The 22,261-nt window shown below is 42.9% G+C and overlaps 1 long non-coding RNA gene across 1 annotated transcript; it reads left to right on the forward strand.

Moving 5' to 3' along the window:
* The first annotated feature begins 630 nt into the window (after window positions 1-630).
* LOC131401671 (uncharacterized) lies at window positions 631-3,281 on the forward strand. The gene is made up of 3 exons (XR_009217828.1): window positions 631-662; window positions 953-1,083; window positions 3,203-3,281. It is a non-coding gene; the product is annotated as an uncharacterized LOC131401671 (long non-coding RNA).
* The last annotated feature ends 18,980 nt before the right edge of the window (window positions 3,282-22,261 follow it).

Consider the following 22,261-nt stretch of genomic DNA (forward strand, 5'->3'; position numbering starts at 1 on the left):
TACCAGAGCAGTGGTGGCCCTAGTGAGGTATTCATTTCAGAAAGATTCTTCTAGTAGTCCATGTAGAACATCCTTTAGACAGAGCATCCAGTGAGCCTGCTGGGGTGTTTGTTCAGGTGAAGGAAGTTAAGACCTGAGCTAGGACAGGGATGGAGAGAGGGAGTGTATGTGAGGACCACTGTGCAAGGTGAATGGGTGTTACTGGGAGGGAGGAGGAGCTGAACGGATATGCTGGTTCTGACTTGGGTGACAACACGGGTGGGTGGTGGTGCCACTGGGACAGAAGACGACAGATTATAATGAGTGCAGGACTCTGGTCTGGTCTCAGGCCAGCTTTCAGAGATGGCCATCGCTCTCCCTCTCGTCTTGCAGCTTTGGGGCACAACCTGAAGACCCTCACAGTCAATGTCACCATCTCCACCCTACAGTATTCATCACACATGAGCAACGGCTAGGCTATGTTCAACTTCACTGAGAGGGTCCTGCAGAGCCTGGTGAGACCCTGGTCCCAGCAGCTCCTGGTGGGTTAAATCCCACCCAGCCCCTCCCTCAACCCCTTTCCCTCCTGCTCCTCCTCCTCTTCCTTCCTCCCCAGATGGATCATTGTTCAAGAAGAGCAGCCTGGATCCCTTCTACTCGAGTTGCAGACTGGTCTCCCTCAGGTGAGATCCTCCACTGAGCATTTGCCCCTAATGACCACTTTTGTGACCACCCCTCTCTGTCTCCCCACTGTCCACCCATTTCCTCCTTCCTGTTCTGTCCCCCACCCCAAGAGGTTTCAGGACCTCTCTCTAGAATCCCCACATCCCTCTCTCCCTAAGCCTGAGAAGGATGGGGCAGCCACCAGTGTGGACGCTGTCTGCACCCACCACCCTGACCCCGTGGGCCACCATGCCTCTGTGCTGGGAGCTAAGTGTCTCCACCTGTCTGCTCTTCCTCTCAGTGGCACCAGGCTCTGCAGCCCAGAGTTTATCCATCAAGAGAGAGCACCAGCTACATTTCCGCATCATCAGCTGGAACCTCAGCAACTCAGAGCCCACATCCTCGGAGTACACCACACTGCTGAGGGACACCCAGGATCAGGTGGGGTCTCCCTCTCCCGTCTCTCCTTGCCCAGAGGGCATCGTCATTCCTCCATCTGACTTACATCTGTTATGTGATTGTTTCAACCCTTCACTTTCCCTGCATGTCTGGCTTCTCTCAGTGTCCAGAGTTGATGTCCTAGCTGCCTTCCTCATTTCTCTCATGGGTAAACTGAAGCTCAGAAAGGGGAGTATTGTGCCTAAGGTCACACAGTGGGGTAGGGGCAGAGCCAGGATTTGAAGTCAGGTCTCCCTTGCCCAAAGGTCTGTGATCCTTTACTGGCTCCAGTGGCCTCCCTGTGTCCCCAGGATACCTCCATCTCAGCCACTCTCCCTCGCGTTTGTTCTAGGTCACCAAGCTCTACAGAGGCAGCCAGTTTTGAGACATATTCCACTCCTGCCTGGTCACCGACTTGATGTAGGTTGAGGAGATTGGAAGGATTGGCTGAGCTGCTGGCTGATGACTCTGAGCTCCCGTGACACATCATTGATCTGGAAGTCACTGACATTGTGCCCATTCTGCCCCACATCCCTGTCAGATAATCCTAACATCCCCTTCCATAGGTTTTCGGAGGATGAGAAAAGCATTAACATTTGGTGCCACCAACCTCCAGCATCCTGCTCCTCCTCCTCTTCTGGAGACTTTCAACAAATATCAGCAGTCTAAATGTGCTCTCCAATAGTGGAGCCGCTAACCACATGGGGCAATTTAAATTTTTTATACACCTATTAGGATACGATTCACATATTATGTGTGGAGAGGAGTGTATTTTTTAGGTTTTTCTATATACAATATCTTCTCATCTGCAAAACAAATAGTTTTACCTCTTCCCTTCCAATCTGGGTTTCTTTTATTCCTTTTTCTTGCCTAATTACCCTCATTAGAACTTCTAGTACCTGTGATTAACATACGAGATATGGGAAGACATCATTTTCTTGTCCCTGGTCTTAGGGGGAAATTTTCAGTCTTACACCATTGAATGTGGTGTTAGCCGTGTGTTTTTCAACTATGCAGTTTGTAGGTTGAGAAAGTTTTTTTCTAGTCCGAATTTGTTGAGTGTTTTCTTTTTTAGACATGAAGGGTGTTGTATTTTGTGAAATTCTTTTCTGTATATGTAGTCGAGATTGCGTGGTATTGGCCCTTATTCTATTATTATTGTGTAATACATAGTCAAGTTTTCAGATATTAAGCCAACCTTTCAACTAGAGGTGAGAGATTAACATGTTCTCAAGTCTTTCCTGGGCGTACCACAGTCCTGAGCACTTGTGGCCTTCTAGATGCCCGCTAATACACTGGAGCTTTTCAAAGCCCCCTGTGGATATCTCACTCCCCCAATTTTTCTTCTAAGCTTTTGGCTCTCCTCTTACCTGCCTCACTCCCTCAGGCAACTACAATAGAAAACAATTAGCCCTGAATATTTTTAGCAAGTGCCCTGGGGACAGACTTTCCTCCCTGGGCAAGTCTGAGTCAAGTAACGTGAAGCCCTGAACATGGGGCTTTTTCGGGAAGGTGCCAGGAAGGTCAGCTAGTGACAGTTCGATGGGGATGGTTCTTTTCAGAGCTCCAAATCCATTATGGTTCCTTGGCTGCTGGTTGTCTCAGCTACCATGGTTCTCAAATTTATGGAGGATATTGTGAGAGCAGGATGGGAATAGTGCAAGTTATAATGCCACAAAGTTTGCTCCCGTTATCAAGATTCCACCATGTTTCTTCACTAAACCCTCCTCAGATTCTTACAAGCCGTTGATTAATTTCTAGTCTTCTGAAAAGTTGATTTTGATAATTTTTACCAGTGTTCTCATTGTTTTTATGCATTTGCAGAAGTCCTTTCTCAAATGTTTCAAAAATGTTCTCCCTGTGGTTATTTATTTATAAATTAATTACTTAAAATGAAATTACGTGAGAAATTCAGTTCCTCACTCACACACACTAGCCACATTTTAAGTGCTTGATAACAACATGAGGCTAGTAATGAGTGTATTTGGTAGTGCAGACAAATGTTTACATTATTGCAGAAAGTTATCTTGGACAGGACACAGAAGCAGGGAATCTAGAATCAGGGTAGAATTCTAGACACCCTTGTTCATCCCTTGTGCCCTTCCAGGTCTGTCCCCCACAGTAACGACACTGGAGTGGACTCCCTGTGTACCTTGCCGCCTTGGCACAGAGACTGGACAGAGTTGCCATCTAGGAGGAATTCCTGCGGCTGACCCAGAATGGATCCAGCTGCAGAACTTGACCCTGGACAGGAAGAATGTCCTTGGGGATGGTAAGGCTCCCTGGTCATTGGGAAAGGAAGTGAGGCTTTTCTGTGGACTCTGGATGCCTGGGGTTGAGAGAACATTGAACTTTCTCAGGCTGGCAGGAGGTGGCATAGTCCCCCAGTCTTTACCCACCATAGAGAGAGAGAAAAAGGACACCCGTGTGATATAGGAGGCCGTCATCTTCTCCTAGACAGCTCTGTGACCTCAAGCTAGTCACCTCCCCTCTCTGGACTTTTGTTTCCTTATCTCTGCACTGAAAGCCACTGGGCCAGATGGTCAGTGAGGGCCTCCAGCTGTGTGTGAAGCTGACTTACAGGTTTGGGGGTCATGTGGTTTCTGATCCACAGGCTATAGTTTGCCAAGTCCCGCTCTAGATGAGCACAAATGAACTGAAACTTTCTACAGTGGTGGAAGTGTTCTATATCTGTGCTCTCCAGTGCATAGCCACATGTGGCTGTTGAGTACTCGAAGGATGGTATTGTGACTGGTCTTTATTGTTACTGATTTTAAAGTTACTGAGGTACTAGATTTTATATTTTATTTAACTAAAATTCATTTTAATTCAAAAAGAGACTTGTTGCTGCTCCATATCAGACAGCACACGTCTAAGAGTTTGTATGGATAGAGGTACAAGTAGGGGGACCTGCACGCCTCCCCCCATGTCCACTGTGTGCTGTGTGTCCTCCCTTGCTGGAGTTTATGTTGTAGGTGGCAATAAAAAGAATAGAGAATTGAAATTTATCAATTATTTGATGTGAATAAACTCATACTTGGAGGCGGTATTCAGAGAAGACTTCCTGCATGATGTTACATTGTAGGTTAATCCTAGAAAATGAATATTAAGCGAATAGATAAAGTAGAAGGGGATGATGTGTTTCCAGGCATGGAAGAATACTTTTGAGTGGGATTTTACAAATTTAGAGAGATCCCATAGGCTTTCCAACTGTGATGACCCATTCTCCCCCCGACCGTCATAAGAAAGTCCAGCCCAAATTCAGTCCTCTGTGCCCAGAGGTATGAATTTGGTTTAATTTATTACACTTTTGTTTTATGATAATGGTCTTGGATTTTGTAGCAAAGTGTGCTCACTTTTTAGAGATGGAAACTAAAATTGGGTGAAACATCATGATGTCTACTTGACTTTAATATTTCATTGAAAACATGGGATGAATCAAGGGTGACAAGTGTTAATAATTTATATATTGATGAAATATTGTTTTAATTGGATGGAATATACATTGTTAAATCTAGATGATGGATGTTTATGTGACTGTTCCCTTTATTTTTCTGTGTCTAAAAAGTTTTATTAAAAAGAGTGAAACACACTCACATGCATTCTCCATTTCATTCACTTCCAGAATATTCTCCCAATAGAGATGACACCTTGACTGAGAAGCCTGGTAAACCTGCAGGAAGCCCCAGCCCATGGTAGGGGACGAGTATCTTGATGCTGTCTGTCATCAAAGAGAACCTTGCGCACAGTGTCTTGGATGATGTAGAATTTTGGCCAACCCTTGTCAAGGGGAGTTGAGGCACAGTGGGGTCACCAGGAGCCCTGGGACGATGACAGGACGTGGCTCACCCCACCACTTGTCTCCCCAGACCTCCCCTTCTGGGCCCTCATCCTCATCTGCTTGGCGGGACTCCTGGTGCTCATCACAGGGCTGATCTGCTGTCTCCTGGTAAGCCATGACGTGTTGCTTGTCTTCTTCTTATTGCGTTGTAAGAGCCCTTTATATATTATAAATACACATCCTTTTCTAGGGATATGTTTTGCAGATGTTTTCTCCCAGTCTGTGTGTGGCTTGCCTTCTCCTTCACAACATGAGTCATTGGGGAAATGTAAGTGACAGTCATCATGAGATTCCACCACACTTGAGAATGGCTAACATTAAAAAAACTGACTATAACAAGTGTTGTTGAAGATGTCAAGTCACTGAAACTCTCATCGAGTGCTGGTGAAAAATAGCTTGGATGCGTCTTTAATAATTACATACGTCTACCCAGCCATTCCTCGCCTAGGAATCCATCTAAGGGAAATAAACACATATGTCTATACACAGACTTGTACACACATGTTGATAACAACCTATTTATAGTAGACAAAAACGGTAAACAACCCAAATGTCCATCTACTGGTGAACAGATACACAAAGTGTGGTATATCCCCACAATGGAATACTTTTCAATCATAAAAAGTAATGAATTATTTTTTTTCTTTTTTAATTATTTTATTGAAATTATAAAGGGTTTTACATTGTGTAATTTTGGGTGTTCATTATTATATGTGAATTTCTGTATAGACTGCATCATGCTTACCACCAGTAGTCTGACTTTTATCCATACTATGCACATGTACCCCTTTAACTCTTTCACTCCACCCCCAGCCCCCTTCCCCTCTGGTAAGAACTAATCTGTTCTCTTTATCCCTGTGTATGTTTATCTTCTACATATGAGTGAAATCATGCATATTTCTTTGTCTGGCTTATTTCATTTAACATCGTACCCTCAAGGTCCATCCAAGTTGTTTCAAACAGGAGGATCTTGTCTTTTTTTTCTGGCTGAGTAGTCTTCCATTGTATATAATACATACCACATCTTCTTTATCCATTCATCTGTAGCAGGGCACTTGGGTTGCTTCCATGTCTTGGCTATTGTGAATAATGTCACAGTGAACACAGTGGTGAGTAAATGTCTTTGAATTGTTGATTTCAATTTCTTTGAATAAATACCAAGTAATGGGATAACTGGAAGGTATGGTATTTCTATTTTTAACTTTTTGAGAATTCTCCATACTGTTTTCCTTGGTTGCTACACCAGTTTGGATTCCCACCAGCAGTATGTGACGGTGCTCTTCTCTCCTTATCCTCTCCAACATTTGTTACTTTTTGTCTTGGGAGTTATAGCCATTCTAACAGGTGTAAGGTGATCTCTCATTGTAGTTTTGATTTGAATATCCCTAATATTTAGTGATGTTATACATCTTTACATGTGCCTGTTGGGCTTCTGTATATCTTCTTTGAAAAAATGTCTGTTCATATCCTCTGCCCATTTTTAGATTGGATTATCTTTTTATTTTTGTTGGGTGTGTGAGTTGTTTATATATTTTGGAGATTAACCCCTTGTCAGATATATGATTTGCAAATTTTTTCTTTTAGTTGGTGGGTTGTCTTTTCGTTTTTTTTTTTTTGATGAAGATCAGCCCTGAGCTAACATCCGTGCTAATCCTCCTCTTTTTTTCTGAGGAAGACCGGCTCTGAGCTAACATCTATTGCTAATCCTCCTCCTTTTTTTTTGCCCCAAAGTCCCAGTTGATAGTTGTATGTCATAGTTGCACATCCTTCTAGTTGTTGTATGTGGGACGCGACCTCAGCTTGGCCAGACAAGAGGTGCATCTGTGCACGTCTGGGATCAGAACCTCGGCCACCAGTAGCGTTACTAGCACACTTAACCACTAAGCCACAGGGCTGGCCCTGTCTTCTCGTTTTGTTCATCGTTTCCTTTGTCTTGCAGAAGCCTTTTAGTCTCATGTAGTCCCATTTGTATATTTTTTCTTTTCTTTCCCTTGCCTGAGTAGACATGGTATTGGGAAGGGTGCAGCTAAGACCGATGTCAAAGACTGTATTGCGTATATTTTTTTCTAGGAGTTTTATGGTTTCAAGTGTTAGATTCAAGTCTTTTATCCATTTTGAGTTAATTTTTGTGTATGGTGGAAGATAATGATCTACTTTCATTCTTTTGCATGTAGCTGTCCAGTTTTCTCAACAGCATTTATTGAAGAGACTTTCCTTTCTCCATTGTATGATCTTGGCTCCTTTGTCAGAGATGAACTGACCACAGATGTGTGGTTTTTTTTCTGGGCTTTCAGTTCTGTTCCATTGATCTATGAGTGTGCTTTTATGCCAGTACCATGCCATTTTGATTACTATAGCTGTGTAATATATTTTCAAGTTAGGATTGTGATGCCTCCAGCTTTGTTCTTTCTTCTCAGGATTTCTTTGTCTATTTGAGGTCTTTGTTATTCCATATATATTTTAGGATTCTGTGTTCTGTTTCTGTGAAGAATGTCTTTGGGATTCTGATTGGGATTGCTTTGAATCTGTAGATTACTTTAGGTAATATGGACATTTTAACTGTGTTTATTCTTCCAATCCATGTGCATGAAATATCTTCCCATTACTTCAGGTCATCATTGATTTCTTTCAATAAAGTATTATAGTTTTCATTGTATAGTTCTTTAACTTCTCTGGTTAAATTTATCCCTAGACACTTTTTTCTTTTTGTTGCAATTGTAAATGGGATTGTATTCTTGAGTTCTCGTTCTGTTAGTTCATTATTAGGGTATAGAAATGCAACTGATTTTTGTAAGTTGATCTTGTACGCTGTAACTTTGCTGTAGTTGTTGATTATTTCTAATAGTTTTCTGTTGGATTTTTTAGGGTTTTCTATATTTACAATCATGTCATCTGCAAACAGCAAGAGTTTCATTTCTTCCTTTCCAATTTGGATTCCTTTCATTTCTTTTTCCAGCCTAATTGCTCTGGCCAAAACCTCCAGTACTATGTTGAATGGGAGTGACGAGAGTGGGCACATTTGTCTTCTTCCTGTTCTCAGAGGAATGGCTTTAAGTTTTTCACCATTAAATATGATGTTGGCTGTGGATTTGTGATATATGGCCTTTATTGTGTTGGGCTACTTTCCTTCTATACCCATTTTATTGAGAGTTTTTATCATAAATGGATGTTGGATCTTGTCAAATCCTTTCTCTGCATCTGTGGAGAGGATCATGTGATTTTTATTCCTCATTTTATTAATGTGGTGTATCACATTTGTTGATTTGCGGATGTTGAACCATCCCTGCATCCCTGGTATAAATTCCACTTGATCGTGGTATATGATCCTTTTAATATATTGGTGTGTTCCATTTGGTGATATTTAGTTGAGGATTTTTGCATCTGTGTTCATCAGCGATATTGGCCTGTAATATACCTTCTTTGTGCTGTCCTAGGCTGCTTTTGCTGTCAGGGTGATGTTGGCCTCATAGAATGAATTAGGAAGTGTTCCATCTTCTTCAACTGTTTGGAATAGTTTGAGAAGCATAGGTATTAAATCTTGTTTGAATATTTGGTAGAATTCTCCAGAGAAGACATCTGGTCCTGGACTTTTGTTTTTTGGGAAGGTTTTTGATGACCATTTCGATATCTTTACTTGTGATTGGTCTGTTCATCTTCTCTATTTCTTCTTGAATCTGTTTTGGGAGGTTGTATGAATCTAATAATTTATCTATTTCTTTTAGGTTATCCAATTTGGTGGCATGTAAGTTGTTCAGTGTATTCTTTTATTGTCCTTTGGATTTCTGTGGTATCTTTTGTAGTTTCTCCTCTTTCATTTCTAATTTTATGTCTTTGAGCCTTCTCTCTTTTTTTCTTAGTGAGTCTGGCTAAGGGTCTGTCAGTTTTGTTTCAATCTTCACAAAGAACGAGCTCTTTGTTTCACTGTTCCTTCCTACTGTTTTTTTTGGTCTCTATTTCATTTATTTCTGCTGTAATTTTTATTATTTCCCTCATTCTGCTGACTTTGGCCTGCGTTTGTTCTTCATCTTCTGGTTCCATTAGGTGTAGTTTAAGGTTACTTATTTGGTACTTTTCTTGTTTGCTGAGATGCACTTGTATCGCTATGAATTTCCTTCTTAGAACTGCTTTTGCTGCATCCCATAAGAGTTGTTTTGTTGTCTTTTCATTTTCATTTATCTTCAGGTATTTTTTTATTTCTCCTGTGATTTGTTCATTGATCCAATTGTTCTTCAGTCTTGTGTTCTTTAGTCTCCACATATTTGTAACTTCCCCATCTTTTGTCTTGTAGTTGATGTCTAGTGTCATAGCATTGTGGTCAGAAAAGAAGCTTGATATGATTTCAATCTTAAATTTATTCAGGCTTGACTTGTTTCACAACATATGGTATATCATTGAGAAGGTTCCATGTGCACTTAAGAAGAATGTGTATTCCGCTTTTTTGGGAAGGTATGCTCTCTATATATCAATTAAGTTCATCTGATCATATGTTTCATTTAATTCCACTGTTTACTTGTTGCCTTTCTATGCATCTTCTATCCATGGACGTAAGTGGTTTCTTCAGCTCCCCTGCTATTATTTTGTTGCTGTTAATTTCTCCCTTTAGGTCTATTGATAGTTGCTTTATATTCTTTTGTGCTGCTGTGTTAGGTGCATATATCTTTATAAATGTTATGTCCTCTTGGTGGGAAGTCCCCTTTATCATTATATACTGCCCTTCTTTGTCTCTCATACTCTTTTTTATCTTGAAGTCTGCTTTGTCTGATATAAGTATGGAAACAACTACTTTCTTTTATTTGCCATTTGCTTGCAGTATTGTCTCCCATCCATTCCTTCTGAGCCTGTTTGTTTTTAGTGCTGAGATGTGTTTCCTGGAGGCAGCGTATTTTTGGGTCTTGTGTTCTAATCTACGCCACCACTCTGTGTCTGTTGATTGGAGAATTCAATCGACTTACATTTAGAGTGATTATTGATACATGAGGGCTTAATCCCACCTAATCTATATTTCCATTGTTTCTCTTCCTTTGTGTTTCTGACTACCATTTCATTGTGGGGGTTTTCTGTGGAGGTGTTCTCTTTTTTTATGATCTATGGCTCTGCTCTGATTTTTTGTTTGCTGGTTACTGTGAGGTTTGCACGAAGATCTCATAGATGACATAGTCCATCTTCTGAGAGCCTCTTGTCTCCATTAGCCTAAGCAGTTTCTATCCCTTTCTTCTTCTCCTTCTGAGTCATTGTTGTCACAAGTTATTCAATTTTGTGTTGTGCGTTTGTGACTAAGCTGAAGTGTTTATAGTTACTTCTAATGCTTTCCTTCCCTTCCGCTTTTAAGTTATAATTAAGTATTTGCTACCCTGTTGTGAAACAGAGCCGTAGCTTTCTGATTTTGTCTGTCTATTTATCTCTTTGCTCAAAGCTTTGTAGACATTTGACTTCTTTTTGTTTCGGGTATGATAGTGTTCTTGATCATTGCTTGTATGGGAGATCTAGTGGCGTTGAACTCCCTCAGCCTTTGTTTATCTGGGAAAACTTTTATTTCTCCATTGTATCACAAGGATCATTTCACTGGACAGAGTATTCTTGGCTGAAAGTTTTTGTCTTTCAGTATTTTTAATATATCATTCCATTCTTTCCTTGCCTGTATAGTTTCTACCAAGAAATATGCTGAAAGCCTGATAGGAGTTCCTTTGTAGGTTATTTTCTTCTGTTTTGCTTCCCTTTATATTTTTTCTTTGTCATTGGCTTTTGCCAATTTTACTATTATATGCTTTGGAGAAGGTCTTTTAGCATTGATGTAATTAGGCGTTCTGTTGGCTTCATGTATTTGTAAGTCCGGTTCTTCCCCAGGGTTAGGAAGTTCTCAGCTATTATTTCTTTGAACAAGCTCTCTGCTGCTTTCTCCCTCTTTTCTCCCTCTGGGATACGTATAATTCTTAGGTTGCTTTTATAATTGAGTGATATATTTCTCCAACAATTCCTTCATTTTTTAAAAATCTGAGTCCTCTCTCCTCATCCACTGGAAGCATTTCTATATTTCTATCCTCTAAATCACTAATTCTTTCATCCATAATATCAGTTCTGTTTTTTAAGGATTCTAGATTCTTTTTTAATCTCATTAATTATGTTCTTCATATCCAGAATTTCTGCTTGTCTTTTATTTAAATAGTTTCAGTCTCTTTGATGAAGTATTCCTTTTCCTCATTAATTTTATTCCTGAGTTCATAGAACTGTCTGAACATTCTTGTAACTTGGTGAGTTTCTTTAATGACAGTTATTTTGAATTCTCTGTCATTTAGATTGTAAATTTCTGTGACTTCAAGGTTCGTTTCTGAAGATTTATCATTTCCTTCTGCTCTGAATTGTTACTGTAGTTTCTTATGCTGTTTGATGAACTAATCTTTTGCTTGCGTATTTGTGGTAGTATCAGGTCACAGATGCCGCCTGCTACCGCTGTGGGGGAAGCATGAGCTGTGTTTCTGATCCCACTCCATATGCTGGAAGTTCATTGGTACACTGGGTTTTCCCCTTCCGCTGGGAAAGCATTCCCACTGGGCTCAGAGCTGCCACAACACGGATGCATGTATGCAGTTGTGAGACCACAGCAATACTATGGGTATTTTTGCCATCTGGGAAAGCATTTGCATGTGCCCATATATCTGCTGCTGCCTTTTCTTATGCTCATGCCAGCCTCTGTGCTTGGTGGTTGGGACTTCTTCACGGGTTCTGAGCATTGGCCAATCATTGGGAATGCAGTGGCATGGTGGGCTTTCCAATCATCTAGGAAAGCATTCATTTGAGGGTCCAGGGCTCCTGCCAACCCCTCCCAGAGTTGCACCAAGGCGCATTCCTACTTTTGGAGATGCAACAGTACTATTGGCTCTCACTCCAACCTGGGAGGCACTCGGGTGTGTGCACAGTGCTGCCAGGGAAGTGTTGGGGATAGGAATGAATTCATAGTACATGCGATGATAAGCATAAATCTCAAAATAATTATGCTTAGTGAAAGAAGCCAGTAAAAACTGAGTACATAGTATATGATAGCATGTATAAAAATCCTTGTAAAATACAGGAAAATCTATAGGGACGTATACCGGATCACTGGTTCCCTGGGAATGAGAATGTGTTTGCAAACGGCAGGGAAGGAGGAATTAAAATGAACATGAGGAAATTTGGGGAGGATGGACATTCCTTTTCTTGATCGAGGTGATGGTTCAATAAGTTATAATCAAAATGTATCAAATTGTTCACTTTAAATGTATACAGTTTACTGTATGTCATTAATACCTCAATTAAGCTAGAGCATGTAGGGGAAAGAGAGGGAGAGAGAGCCGAAAGAGGGAAAAGGAAAGGAAAAGAAGGACTGAGGGTGAAAATTAAGTGGACAAAAGGAAGAGGGAGACACAGGAGGTATCGGGTCTCTGTGACTTTGGCATCTCCTTCCCCTGGAGTCTCCCATACTGGGCAGCTGACTGGACCATTCTGATGCGCTCTCCTCTCCTCACAAGTCACTGTCTGCCAGCAGAAGAAGGAGGGCGACTATGAGATCCAGAGACGACGCCTGGGTTATTACCTGCCTCATGGCGACCTATGGAAGCTGCGATGACTAGATCTGACTAGATCTGAGGTCCCCTTTTCCCAGCTGAGGTCCAGAGGAGCATGGCTGGAACAGAACGCAACCATATTGGACAGACACAGGCTCCGAGCCTTTCTAGACCTGACCCCTGACTGGCTCATAGGGGTCTAAGCTGAAAGGTTTCACCTTCCTTAAGTCCTGAAAGTGACTTCAACTTCTGTCCTGTGGGCTCACACCAGTTCATTCCTCAGGGACACCAGAATTGGTGAAACCAGCACAGACGTTGCCATCATGTAAAATCGAATCCCCACTTCAGTGCAAGTTTTCCCTTCTTAGGTAAATTTAGAACATCCTTCCCATTCACTCTGTGCAGCCATCACACCCCTCTCATTTCCTCCATATTCCTCCCCCACTGAAGGCCTGGCAGTCTCAGCTTCCCCTTTTCTGCTTCATTCTCTGAAGCTCAGATTCACCAGGACTTCCAGATCAATCTCCCTCAATGCCTCCTTTCCCCAATCATGGGTCCTCCATGACCAGAAACAGGCCAAGATGGGAGGAGTGGGTGAGACATGATTCTGCAGTCACCTTGGGTCTTGGGAGCTGAAATGAATAGGTGTCTGGGAAGCCTGAATCCCAGAGAAACACCAAGGCTCTTGGAAGAGAGTATCTGTGCTAGATGTAAAAGTGAATAATACTCAGCGGGAGAAATCTGAGGGAAAAGAAAGAGTCTTTTTTCATCTTTCTCTGTACAAAGTCCAACTAGCCTCACAGCAGAGGCTCCCCAACAAGCAGCCCAGAGCATCCCAGGTATGAGGCAGGCTGCACTGTTCTGCAGTGGGTCTGTGGGAACAGATTACATTATCTGTACACACTGTGCAGACGACCACAGCTGAAGATACCCAAGGGCTGAGAATTAAAGTCACAGTCATGGCACTCTCACAGACTTTTTGTGTGTGAGCTTCACAGTCACAATCTTAAGCAGTGCTTCTCTGAGAATGCACACTCTGAAGATTATAATGATTAATAATATTAATATATTATTATACATTGCATACATTATACACTGTACATTATAATTATAAATTAATGTATAATTATTATACATTAATATATTACTATTACATATTACATCATTATAATATCATTATAATGGTTAATAATGGTTATCATTATTGACTATTTAATTTCTCCTAATCAACATGACTGGCAATCTCTGCATGTATTATCTCAGTTACAGTCACAATATTTAGGGTTTTATTCCCATTTTAAGCTAAAGATGTGGAGGCTCAGAAATATTAAATAACTTGACAAAGAAGGAAAAAATTACTACAAACCTAAATTAAACACCTATTCAAACTATTTGTCAAAGAAACAAAGACGTTTTCTGATTACAAACAGAATCATAGTTGACCTCCCACAGGCCGGCAGTGAAAGAACCGGTAAAGAATGTACATCAGGAAGAAGAAATGTGAACCCAAGAAAACATAATAGGAGTCATGAGGAAAGGAAAAAACCATCTGTCTAATTTAGTATTAGTTTTAAAACAAGACATTAAAAACACATTCGAACCAAAATTCCAGATGATTCCCACATGGAAGAATATCGGAGAGAAGATTTAGCTAAAAAATAACTCATTTTTTAAGGAAGATATAAATACTAAGATACTCTATTATTGTTTAACACAGTGCTCTCAGAAACTGATAAATCTGTGGGACAAAAGTAAGTAATGATAAAGAGGATTTGAAGAGTGCAACATACTCGATCAGACAAATAGACAATTCCCAACACAGTGGTTTAATGTGAGACTTGTGATGCTGAAAACGGTCGTTCTCCTGACAGCATGATACCGCAATGGTATATAAATTCTCATGAATCAAATTTCCAACATATATAAATTTTAAAAAATGGAAAATCCAGTATTTCATTGTATGCAACTAGTGATTCAACATGCAACAAATACCAGAAAAATAGAGACCCAGAAGTAGGTGTCTTTTTTGAGAAGACAGATATAACAGCTCTTTAGTGAAATGTTATGTTGGAATCTATTGCAATATTACACAAAAAGGACAATCCATTTGGACTAGGTATGTTTTCTCTGTGACTGTGAGGGCAAAACTCGAAAGAATCCCCTGACTGTGATAACTCTCTGTTGCTCTTAAAATACAAATACATAACACTCAGGAAAGGAAAGGAAGGAAAGATCTCCTTTCTCTCCTCACCTGAAACTCAATCTCCCACCTCAGAAGGATCACTGTCGGTATCTTCTCTGTCATGCAAAGGAATCAAAGAAAAGAAAAGTATTGGTATATATTAAAGTTTCAAGAGCTCAAAGCAAGAAAACCTAATGACCCCTGCAGAGGCATTGATGTAGTGTGAGCTTCATGTCATCTGCACCGTCTTGTCTTTTATCATCGTGTTTGTCAGGACGTCCTTCTTGGCCCCTCACTCTCCCTGCCTCACTAGAGAGTCTGTCTGCATCAGTGCTACCGCCAGTCTCTCTCTTGCCGTCTTCACTTTCTCTTCCTGTTTCCTGATATCTTCCTGAGTCACCAGAAGTTGTTTGCAAAGGAGCTGTGGGATGTACAGACCAGCTCCTGGGATCGTCTCTGATGAATCTGAAGACCAGGCAGGGGTGAGCATGGGATTGGAGTTCGGACCACCTGTGAGCACACCTGGCAGGAATGCACCTGTGCAACTAGGTGCAAGATTCAGCAGGGCTTTGGCAAGGTCCAAAGGACTTAACGGTTCTCCTGCACTCTGCAGGTCTGGAGAACTTGCAGTCTCTTCTGCCAGCAGAGTTGTTGGTGCTGATCCAAGGTTTCCTCCCATGGATGGCATCTGACCTCATTGCCAGGATAGGATGTGATTCTAGTAACTGGCCTCTTGAATATGTACCTGGACATCCTCAAAGGGATGGAGATGCTCAAACCAGGTTTTGGGTTGGATTGGTGTCCACAAACATGTCGCTTCTTCTGTGATGAATTGACCATCATACTTCTTTTCCTCTTACCCTATAAAAATAAATTGGGAATGTGGATCAGAGTGATACATGAAGCCTGCCTTCCCAGGACAATTATTTCAGATGCCTTGTACTTCTACCTTCCCTCGCTCCCTGTGGGGATTAATCTGACCTGTGTCCTGTGACATCATCAAAGAGATTTGTGTCAAGAACAGAAAGCTCGAGGTCAAAACTCGGGACTACGGCAGGTCATTTCTTCACCCCATGTTGTTAGACACTTATGCGTATGACTTTATTCTCTTTTTGTCCTTGTCACTCTCAACAACAAAATCCCTGGTGCTCCCTGTCAGGACCCACGTTCCCCAGTCTTTTTCTAAATCCCAAATCATAGTATTCTTCTGTACTATATGATGATTCATTTGATTAACCCATTGACCAGTTGGTGTTCATAACTCCATTAGAGCCTAAATCTGTAGTGAAATTATCATCCACCCCACTCCTAGTGACTCTTATTTGACAACTGTGAACATTAAATCTCAGTACAGAGAATCTATGTCTGAAAAAACTCAACTAACAAATGGAGAATGTGCTGTAAGTGGGAAGTACACACTGGATTTATGAAACCCAGGAAAAAAATGAGAACTCTCTCATTATTAAGTTTTGTATATACTGCACCCACATTGATGATATCTTGGGTATAGTGGGTTAAAATATACTATTAAAATTAGTTTCAATTGTTTGCTTTCATTTTTTAAAATGTGTCTACTAAGAAAAGAATTAAATTCTATAATATAGAGTGCTTAATGTTACTATTGTACAGTGCCGATGAAGCCATCAGTGAAAATAAATACCAAAGAAAATGGTTAGGGAAATTTTTTTCCCTAGAAAATGCGTCTACACTGGCTCACACTGCAAGATGCTGCAAAAACTGTCATACACACACACACACATACACACACACACACACACAGTGACAGAATGAAACAAACCTCTTCCTAGAATCGCCACTTCTCCCATGGCATGAGGTTGCACTCCTACTTAGTCCTAAGTGGACTAATCTCAAGAAAGAAGGCAGAAGTCAAGGTAATTTACCAGTTAGGAAGATCTAAAACCAGAGACTAAACCTCAAGATATGTGGTAAATTTCCTGTCGTGGCTTCTGTTATTAATTCAATATGTTAGGAAGACTTATCCAAGGAGGGTTGTTTTAAAACTCACTTTTTCTTTACTATGTAAAAATAGACAGGCTATGTAAAGCATAATTACTCTAACCAATCAATGAAAAGGAGATGATAGAACACTACTGGATTAGAGAGTCAGGGAACAGCGGACATTGGGTTAATTTGGCCTTAATTAGGCTGATTCTGATTTCATGACATTCATATTGATTGTATTATGCTAGAACCTACGAAACATCCCAGCTTCCCTACTATTTAACCACGAAGGCCCACCAACCAGAGCCGTCCTTCCTGACACATCCCCTGCCTCCATCCCTTCTGACAACACCTGGAGGATTTTCCCCAAATCCCACTCTGTCCCTGCGCTCTTCTACCTAACCCAGGGCCAGGGATTCATTTTCTCCAAGGCTCAGGCTCTGTGTGTGTCCAGCTCTGAGGATGGCACTTCTCCCTCCAGTGAAGACAAGGATCAGAGTGCAGGCCCTGTGAGCTGCAACAATTGGACAAAGACTGGGGTTTACTAACAGAAAAGAACCTTTAGTGGGCACGGTTACGAGGGTCCAAGAAGCCCCAGTGATTCCTCCAGGGAATGTGATGCAGGACAGAGCAGGAATATCTGCGTGTGGTTCGGCTTGGGAATGCTTGTAGGGTGACATAGGTGACATTTGTAACGCATTCGCCAATGTTGTTCACTCATTTATTCATCGTATGTCATGGAGTGCATTCTACATACGTCCAGGCAACAGTCTCACCCTCTGTGGCTCACAGGCAGGGTCAGAAGAATTTCTAAATTATATTTCTAATATATAGGTACAGCACTGGTAATACACTAGGTGTTCCAAGCATTTTTCAAACATTAACTCCTTTAATACTCTCCATAAACCTACAAAGTAGCTATGCTGATCATTATTGCCAACTGAGTGATGAAGAAACTGAGGCACCAATCAGGTAAATAACTCAGTCAATAGAAATATCTAGTAAGGGATTGAGCTGGAATTTGGACATGAAGAGTTAGCTTCATACTCTGTGCTCTTAACCACGACATTTACTCTCTAAAGACTTCACATCATGAAAAAAATTGATCAGTTATTCATTTTCTTGGTGCATTGATTAGCCACACTATTTTATCTGTGTCTGAAACGTAGAATACCTGTGTAGAAACTACTGCACATACACACTCAAATAACATCTACCAATGTCCCCAATCCCTGAAAATTAATACAGAGAACATTTCAGAATGTTTCTTGCCCAGGTAGGGAGGACTCTGAGGAAATCTCAGTGTTACTGTAAGAAGCTGTGGACAGGCTGGGACTGGATCTCAGTGTAAAGGTGTCCTCAGGAGTCACCATTGAATGACAACATTGATGGGAGAGTCTCAGCAGTGACTGAATTCAGGATCTGGTGGTGTTTTAACCTGGTGCTTATTTTCTGACTGTGGGTTTATGGTGATGCAGCACAGGGAGAGGGGATGGTTCACTGTGTTCTTGGGGAAACCAGAGCCATGAAAGAGATGGAATGACGGTTTCCTTAAACAATGGACTCGTGGTGGGAAAAATTCAGCCTGGAAGAGACAGTTGTGTTCCTGGTATAACCAGAAGGAGTTGCCTCTGCATCAGTCAAAGCAGACAGCCCTTCCCCGTGCACTCATTTTATCTCAGTGGGAGGAAGGAGGAGGAAACCATGTAATGCTCTTCTGGATGTAAGATCTGTGATGGTAGCGACTGTGCTAGGAGGTTCTGAAAGGCCTCTCTGAGGCATTTCAGACCTTTGCTGTGACAAGAATTACAAGTGTAAGCACCCCTGCGTATGTCTGGGAACAGTTAGTGTGTCAAGAAGAAGGGTCCCTGGTGCAGAGACTCACATGAAGAAGCGAGTTTGACCAGGGAAGGTCAGAAATGTTGCCAGTGTAGCTGGAGGGAGTCTGAGAAGAGAGAGTGAGGGGAGAGAGGAGGGTGATCAGGCTGGATCCTGGGACATGGTAGACTGTTACTTTCTGTTCCTCTGTGACAACATTACTCCACAACCTACCACCTATACAGTACAAATATATAATATCTCATAATTTCTGTGAGCCAAGCATCTGTCATGGCTGAGCTGGGTGCCTCTGCCTCAAAGTCTCTGTGAAGCTGGGTTGTGGTCTCAACAGGGCTCAAATGGGGCACATTTCCACCCAAGATCACTCACATGGGTTTTGTCTGGATCCATTTGGATTGAAATTCTGAGCTTCTGTTTGTCTGTTGGCTGGACACTCCCTCAGTTCTCTCCTATGGAGCCTATACATAGTTCAACTGAAAACATCAGCACTTGCATTCCCAGTTCTGGTGATTTGATAGAGAACGAGAGTGAGAGAGAGAGAGCGAGAGAGAGAGAGAGATGGAAACAGAAGGAGGGAGGTAAGTAGGGAACCCAAGTAAGCCAGTAAGCAGGAAGTGACAGACGTTTTGTAATTAAAACTTGGAAGTGACACCCCATCACCTTGGCTCTGTTCTGTTGCTCGGAACCCAGATACTGACCACTTAGTGATGACAAAATGATGTGCACTTCAAGAGGCATGGAGCATTGGGGACATTGTGGAGGCTGCCCACCACATAGGCCAACGTGAGGCACTTGGGACTGATTCTGAGTAAAACAGGGGACCGTGGAAGGGTTAATGCCAGTGGATCACAATGTCTGAATTTCCTCTAATTTCAACTCCTTCATGATGCGGACCTGAAAATGAGGCCCAGAGATGCAGTCACTTTCCCAAGATCACAAATCTGGTTCCCAGAGAAGTTCTGACTGGTATTCTATGTGATGTCCTACTCTTTCTTGTACTTCCTCCATCTCTAAGTGTGTACATTAGACACATGTGACACCAGCCCACAGGTGTACGTATTATCACATGTACCCTGACAAGGTACCTAGGAATCTGTTTTTATCCCAATCCTCATTGTGCAGCTTGGGAGACTGGGCAGATCTTGAGAGGAACAGCAGCTTTTCCAGGACACAGAACTGGTAGGAAAAAAGAGGTCTGACTTCAGCTCTGTCTCCTCAAAGCTGGGAGACTGGGCAGATCTTGAGAGGCACAGCAGCTTTTCCCGGACACAGAGCTGGTAGGAAAAAAGAGGTCTGACTTCAGCTCTGTCTCCTCAAAGCTGGGCCCCTGGATCCATTCCCAAGGAGCTGTGGGGAGAGTGGTGATAGGTATTTGTGTACAGTGATGGAGATGACACGAGCAGGGTGGGAGAGTACCCAACAGCCTAGAGGGGGCTTTGTGTGGGTCTGATTGAATGAATGGGGCCAAGTATTGGAACTTTGAAGAAGTGACCTCACTTCCTTGGTGACAGCCCCCAACAGAACTTATAACTCTGGTTACCAGGCACCCACATTGTAATCACAGCCTCCTGTCCAGTTCATTTGAGTAGAGACACTCGACAAAGCAGGATGTTCTCGTGTTGCCCCGTGACTTTCCGAGGCTCTGGCCCCCGGAAAGCCCAGAATGAGAGCATGTTAAGTCACTTTAGACATTGGCTCAGCCCTCACCTCGAATGTGTGTGGCCTTTTGGCAGGAGGAACCATCAGGTATCAGTGTAGGCCAGGGCAGGCCACTCTAGTTCAGGCCAGAACTGTGATCCCAAAAGGACAGCCCCACACCCCTTCACCCTCATTGTGTGTGTGTGTGTGTGTGTGTGTGTGTGTGTGTGTGTGTGCGTGGGAGGTGGAGTTAGGGAAGCTGGGGATGAGGAGGACCCAGCCTGGGCAGGAGCAGGAAGCTAGATGGTGGGAGTCGGGCAGTGTGTCATGTTCATACTCAAGATCTTGGTTGCAGGAGAGGAAGGTGAGTGCTGGGGACCAACCTCCTCTATCTGCATGTGAATCCCGGGCCCTCAAAGTGTTCTTGCATTCCTTCTCTGGAGGAGTCTATTCAGATTCCCCTCTGTGCCTGATCTGTGGGGGTGTTTCCCACTGTGGCAAATTCCAGGCAGGCCCCTGATCCCTCCTGGCCTGACTGCTGGGCACTGTCACTGCAGAGATGCACCAAAGAGATGGTCAAGGAGCTGGTGGATGGTTTCCAGTTCACTCTCTTCCTAGAGAGAACACAAGTGCACCAGTCCATCAATGACCAGGGCTGCTGTGAGGTGAGTGTGGGTGCAGAGGGGTCTTCATACGAAGGACTCTGAGATGACCAAGGCAGTACTAGAATGCAGACTCAAATCTGAGAACCCCCTGGACTCCCCACCCCCAGGATTTTCTCACTAACGTACCCCACAGTCCCACTCTCAAAGGAATCTGGACCTCCACTCCTCCTCACCAGCTACACAGGAGGGTAGAAAGTCACCTCATTCCTCCTGGTGGTTCACTGTGATATCACTTACTGTATGTCCCTCCTCCTCTCCCCCAGTGTGAGGATGAGTTCACTGTGAATTTAAATGAGGCCTGCAGGATGCGTGCCCTCCAGGCAGGCATGATGGAGAAGCTGACAGAGTCCATGGCACCTGATTTCCTGATTAGGAACACGTCCAGCTTCACCACCTTCATGGTCACCTACTCGGCCTTAGACACATCCTACCGGGTCCTGGACCAGCTGTTTACTAGGTGAGTAGCCATTCCCTCCTCAGCACAGTAGTGACTCTGTCCACTGCCAGCTGTATACCTTGGGCAAGTCCCCACATCTCTCTGAGCCTCAGTTTGCTCTTCTGAAAAGTCGGGGGGGAGGATAAATTTCATGGTGATCTTGTAGGGACTAATGGGATCAGCAATGGCAGGTGCTTACCTGCTGCCTGCATCTGCAGAGAAGGCTGTGGACGTGCTGTGGTTGTCCATGGTGTTTATTTTTCTCTTCGCCGTGAAAAGAAGTCTGCCTCACTGATCTCTAGGATGTGGCCTTTCTGAGTGTGTAAAAACACATGGAAATCACCCTGTCAAGGAGTTGAGATTCCATCCAGCTGATCCTGATCCTTTTCCTTGGGGTAGCCAATTAAGGATCTCTGAGGCAGCAGAGAGGCCCTAGGCCCACTCAAGTGTCTGGGATGGTCTGGCTGCACTTCATTCATTCAAGTGTGTAGATTAAGCACCTACTACATGCAGGAATTTTGGAGACAGTAAAGTCAGTGAATGAAGGAGACACAATCGCTGTGCCTCAGTTGTCGTCTGAGAGTCAGACAGTGACATTAGACAACTTTCACAGGTCCTGTCCTCCATGGTACATCCCAAGTGATGCCCTGATAGCCTCCTTTATAGCTGGAGGCATCTTCCCTTATTCCAGCCAGGAGGGCAGGGCACAGGACCATCTAAAAAAGGGAGTGGTCTTTGGGTCCAGAAGAAGGGCTTCCTGTCTCTACAGAACAATGTGTGGAGGGAGAGATGGGGGCTGTGGCTGGGGCGGGCCTGTCAGAACCTTGTGTCTCACACATCTTTTGATTCCCAAGGGAAGCCTGAGGTCTAGTGACTTCCTCTCCAGGAAGACAGGAGTCAAAGAGCTATGGATGTGTGCCAGGACCCCTGGGAAGCAGAAGGGTGGCTAGGTTGAGTTGTCTCCAAGAGACCCATTTCCCATCACAGACTCATCTTAATCTGTCTCCTCTTCTCCATATCCACCTCTTCTGACCACCACCTCCAGGCCCAAGACAGGAGGTCTGTGAGCAACCCGCTCAA

The sequence above is a fragment of the Diceros bicornis genome (genome assembly GCF_020826845.1).
Source record: "Diceros bicornis minor isolate mBicDic1 chromosome 13 unlocalized genomic scaffold, mDicBic1.mat.cur SUPER_13_unloc_1, whole genome shotgun sequence".
NCBI classification, from domain to species: domain Eukaryota; kingdom Metazoa; phylum Chordata; class Mammalia; order Perissodactyla; family Rhinocerotidae; genus Diceros; species Diceros bicornis.